At 39.3% G+C, this 6,000-nt stretch overlaps 1 protein-coding gene across 1 annotated transcript in view; it reads left to right on the top strand.

Moving 5' to 3' along the window:
- The window catches only part of nfxl1 (nuclear transcription factor, X-box binding-like 1), a 111,544-nt gene that overhangs the window by 828 nt on the left and 104,716 nt on the right, over window positions 1-6,000 (top strand).

Genomic DNA, 6,000 nt, shown 5'->3' with positions numbered 1-6,000 from the left:
ACAAGTGCAATCATAATAGGGTTTGTACAAATCAATTAAAACAACTGCAGATTATGGTTGAGTGGTTGGTGATTAAGCAGATTTCCCAAATTCAGTACAATCTCTAGGTGCTTTTAATGTAAGCCAATCATTGGAACTTGTACCATAAGGTCCAGATGTTTCACTCCAACAGACGAGTGAGATAAATTAGGCAATCTCCAATTATTAACGATCATAATTGTTAAGTCAACAACGACAACAACCAGCTTTCTCTCCGTAGAATATTTGGGGATGTATTTTAATCTCAGGAGTCAACATTAGACTGGTATGGTCCTTCAGGTGGACTTCAGGGTTCGCACAAGGTCCTTGTTGAAGTGCTTAAAGTGCTAGATCTTTTATTAAGTTAAGGCCTAGAATTCCTTGAACACAGCCAATTTCTTTTTAACAAGGTTCTTAAAAAGTCCAACCATTTGCATTGAACATTTTGTTCATCCATGATAAAATAGTGCTTGGAAAAGTACTTGAAAGTCCTTGAATTACATTTTGCAATGTCTGTGGGAACCCTGGGACTAACTTAATGTCTCTCTCGCCCCGTCACGCTACACCCGTGGTTCTCAACGTGGTGTCCAGGGAACACCAGCTTCCTCCAGGGGGCGTTAAAGTGGCTCTGGGTCAATGAGAGAATGTATAAGAATGACTATATTTGGCTATATGACTATATATACTTCCGGTTTAGCTGCAATATGTAGCGCACGCAATTGGTTACAGCTCCGCTCCCGTTATCGTTAATTTCGTTTAAAAACCTTATTTGGACAATACCAAAAGAGATTAGACCACATCGTATGTATTGATAAGACCCTCTACTAACTATATCAAAAAGACAACATGGATAAGGATAAGAGAAAGGGTGGAAGGAAACAAGACACAGCAATTCTAACGGCGCCGATTGAAACACGCTCAAAGAAAATAACAGGCGACGCTGTGGCAGATCCGTTGGGGACAAGCCCCGACGCGGGGAATATAGAGGAGAATACACAGGGACCAAGGACAACTGGCCCCGAGATGGAGACAATAGATGACAACATAACAGGAACATCAGAAAAAAGTACCGTGAAGGAAAAAGCAGGCGATTTTGAGAAGATAATAGCAAAAACATCCATCGGATCCCTCACTGCTCCAATAACATCAACTGACACAAGCAGTTCAGTTGCACAGCCCGACTTCAACTCTCTGACTATCCTGATAAAAGAACAGAGCACACGTAGAAGAACAGTTGGTCGCACACGCTGAACACATCGATACTAAATTCGAAGAGGTTATGAGAGCGATCGCTTTGCAGTCCGCGCGAATCACGACAGTGGAGATTTCGGTGACAGAAAACACAAAAGCAATCAAAGCGAACGAAGGTGGTTTGACAGAGATGGGAGAAGAGATGGAAAGAACTAAAGAGGAATATCGGAGGGAAATAAAATTGCTTAAAAACGAAGTGATGGAGAGGCAACTAGAAACCCATCGTTACCACAGGCGGAATAACATCCGCATTGTGGGGCTTGATGAAGCAGTGAACTGCGAAGACATCAACTTTCCAAAAGAGTTATCAACGATTTTGGAAAACTCCGATCCAAACAAAGTGCCAGAAGTGGAACAAGTTTACAGAATTGGTTCCCAGGGGCAAAGTATCAACGGGCCGAGAGTCATCATTGTCACTCTGCGGAAAACTACAACAAGGGATGACATCATCAAATATGCTCGCAACCAACGTGGGAAGCTGAAGTATGGTGATAAACCAATATTTATCTACGAAGATTTGAGCAGAGAGGCCATCATCCGACGTCAACCATACAAAGATGTGATGCAAAAGCTGTACAAAGCCGGCTACAAGCCAAGGCTAGCATATCCGGCGCTGTTATCATTCTTGGGCAATAACGGCCGCAGGTCAGGTCCATTTACACCCTTTGAAGCTGAGGATTTCCTGAATCAAAATGCAGCAAATAACCCAAAGCATGACGAAAATGCCGGAATCAGTTAAGCCTCTATCTAAATATATACCAGTGTTGGAATGACTTTATTGTGTTCATCAATGAGGTCATTCCACCAGTGTTGGAATGACATTGTTGTGTTCATCAAAGTAGCAAACGATATGCAAGTCGTCTATAACAAAGTGTACTGTGTATAATACGATTCATAATACATTATAATTTCAGTCTCTGGTCTCTGAGGGGACAAATAAATATCAATGCAAAAAGATCTATCTGGAATATTCTGGGTTTATCGCTCAAATGCCCTGGGTCTCTTAGATCATTCTGGAATGTAAAATAGTCTAGGCACTAGTATATTCTACAACCTTCTAGAATATAAGGCACCATGACAACGAAGCATACAACTCTAACAATAACATTCGGTGTGCATACACATAGCAGATAATAAATTAAATGAAGTGCAATCAGTCCTTAATAATACTTTAAAATTAACCACACATAAACGTATGAGCACAGCAAGGTTATTCTAACAATTTAAGTAATCACTCCATTAAAGGCACATTGAAGCGCTAAAAGGCGCTGCTTTTCTATCTTATCTAATCAGTTAAATCGGTTCTAGTGGCTTCTCCACGTTGATAATTATTTATCTCTTATTCCTTATCTATATCTTTCCATTGATTTTTATTTTATTTAATTTTTTCTTCTCATTACTCTATATTTTTTAAATATATTTTAACTTACATTGTTCTTTTCCAATGTTCTTCACATTAAGGTGTCAATATTACTCTATATTTTTTAAATATATTTTAACTTACATTATTCTTTTCCAATGTTCTTCACATTAAGGTGTCAATATTGCTCTACAATCTTTTCCTTTTTTTTCCCCCCACACGTTGGTGGAGGGTTCAAAGGAATATGTCGATAAAGGTTTATTCTCTTTTTTTTATTTTATTTTTTATTTTTATCTTTAGGTTATTTATCACAATACTTCATTACAGTAAGGGAAGGTGCAAGACCAAAAGCGACATTCTATTGCAATATAATAGAAATGTTAGATCCTATGGCAATGAGCATAGGAAAATTAGGATTACAATGCTCAGTTTGGGCAATCCGGTGGACCATGGGAGAAAGTCAATTGCGGAGGATGTGTTCTTGGAACACAGGCATGTTCGACTTTCTGGGTGAGGGGAAAATAGGGGATTTTTATTTGTATATATATATGTTTTTAAGCTCAGCTCTCAACGGGACCTCATTAATTGGATGTGCATCTATTGTAGCTTCATACTCCAGAAACATTACCAAAAACTACACGAAAACATGCATAGACTATGGCTAGTTTGAATATAATGGTATGGAACACCGGTGGGATAAACAAACAACACAAGCGCAAAAGCGTGCTTACACTGATGAAAAAAGAACATGTGGACGTGGCTCTATTAAGCGAAACGCACATTTTAGAGGGAGACATAAATACGTTAGCGGATAACATATACCATAATATTAGTCACTCTTCTTTTGCTACGAGAACTAGAGGGGTAGCCATAGTCGTCAGACGCAAATTAAATATCGAATTGAAAGGGGTATGGTCGGATGCTGAGGGGCGCATAACTATAGCTAGGATTATACACAATAACAGGAAAATTGCATTGGCAGCGGTATATGCCCCGAATTTGTACGAAGTGGGTTTCTTCACTTCACTAACAGGAGAAATGTTAAACCATCCCGAGTACTCATATATAATAGGTGCGGATTTTAATGCCATTTGGAACCCAAGGATGGACAAAACTTACCTTTCCTTCTCCAGCGAACAAAAGAATTCATCTAAAGCATTAAAAGATTGGTCGAAATCAACAGGAGTAACTGATTTATGGCGTTCACTTAACCCCATGACCCGCAAGTACTCCTGTCGTTCGGCGAGACACAACACACTATCCAGAATTGATTACGTCTTTGCATCCCCGAGAATATTTGATAAATATGAAGTGGAAATGACACCCAATGCGCTATCAGATCACTGCTACTTAATCCTGAAAGCAACATTTGGTACACTATCTACCCGGGCCCCAAGATGGCGTTTTAATTCGATGCTGCTTAACAACAAGGAATTCATTACACAAATTAAAGAAGCTCTCACAGTATTCCTACAAGATAATGCTAACTCGGTGCAAGATCCCAGAATATTATGGATGTCGGTAAAGAATATGATCAAGGATTTCTCGGATAGATTTACCTCCATATTGCGCAAAAATCAAAACACAAAACTGTCTGAAATGGAAACGCTTTACTCAACGCTTTTTAATTCTTTAAAATACAACAACTCTACTAGACTAGATAACCAAGTTAACATTCTAAAGACAGAGATCAAAGCAATGTACAGACAAAAATCGGAATTGCAAATACGCAGCACTAGACAACAGCAGTACTTCCAAGGTTCTAAACCTAGTCACCTATTAGCCATGCGACTAAGAATTAATGCAAAATTTGCAGATATAACTGCCATTAGGAAACAACAAGCTCTAGTAACAGAACCCAAAATAATAAACGATACATTCAAAGAATTCTACTCCGATTTATATAACTCAGAAACGACCTTTGATCAAGACAAATTAGACACATATCTTAATCAAATTACTCTCCCTAAACTTACGGATGAAGACGCTAAACAGTTAGAAGTACCGATCACATTAGAAGAACTCAAGAAGGCCATATCCGGAATGAAAAACGGCAAAGCTCCGGGAATTGACGGTATCCCATCAGAAATGTACATTTCTTGCTGGGACATATTTGGACCCTTATTACTAAATATGATCTTATACTCAGTCAAAGAGGGAAGCTTCATTGAACACCAAAATACCGCACTCATTTCAGTTCTTCACAAAAAAGACAAAGACCCCACTGAATGCGGTAGTTACCGTCCTTTAAGCCTCCTCGGAACCGATGTCAAACTGTACTCTAAGATATTAGCCATCAGATTGCAAAAGCATATGACGTCTTTAGTTCATCCGGACCAAACAGGCTTCATAAAAGGTCGCCTGATCAATGATAACATAAGGCGAATACTGCACGTACTAGATACAGACAAAGAGGACATCACACCTAAGGCGATACTATCCCTGGATGCTATGAAAGCATTTGACAGGTTGGAATGGTCGTTTCTATGGGCAGTATTGGAAAGGATGGGGTTAGGAAAAGGTTTCATTGATATGATTAAAGTACTATACAAGGACCCATCGGCCAGGATTACAACAGGCACATTCATCTCCGATATCTTTCCGGTATCACGCTCAGCCAGACAAGGTTGCCCTCTTAGTCCCGGACTATTCGATCTATCATTAGAACCTTTAGCACAATTTATAAGACAATCCCAACACATAGAACCAATAGTAATCAAGGGCACACATCATAAAATTAGTTTATATGCGGACGACGTAATATTGTTCATGCAAAACCCCAACAACACATTGCCGCTTATACTCAAGTTGATAGAGAACTTTGGTGATTTATCGGGATTTAAAATAAATTGGCCTAAGTCGGCTTTTCTTCCTCTTAACACCAGTGCAAAAAAAGAGACAACCCTCCCAGGTGCGATACCCATGGTCAAACATTTCAGATGCTTGGGTGTGGAAATATTTCCCACCATAAGACAAACGGTGAAGCACAATTACACAAAAATACAGAACAAAATCAAGGACGACCTGGACAGGTGGGCAAAACTTAAAAACTCAGTACAGGCAAGGGTATCAATAGTTAAGATGGATGTATTACCAAGAATCAATTTCTTCAGCTCAATGCTTCCGTTACCTCCTCCAGAGGGCTACTGGAAAAGATTACAAACCTCCACATACAAATTTATTTGGAATAACAAACCACCTCGCATAAAAAGATCCACCGCACAGAGAAATAAAGCAGACGGTGGCATGGCAGTCCCAGATTTTTTACAATATTTTAATGCCTTCACATTAAGACCATTGAAGAAGATATGGTTTGACCCCGAGGCTTTGGTATCTTGGAGAAAATTAGAAGAAAACATAGTAGCCCCACA

This window comes from Notolepis coatsorum (assembly GCF_963971535.1).
Source record: "Notolepis coatsorum genome assembly, chromosome: 1".
NCBI lineage: Eukaryota > Metazoa > Chordata > Actinopteri > Aulopiformes > Paralepididae > Notolepis > Notolepis coatsorum.
The sequence above is the reverse complement of the archived record's forward strand: the minus strand, read 5'-3'. Positions and strand labels throughout refer to the sequence as shown.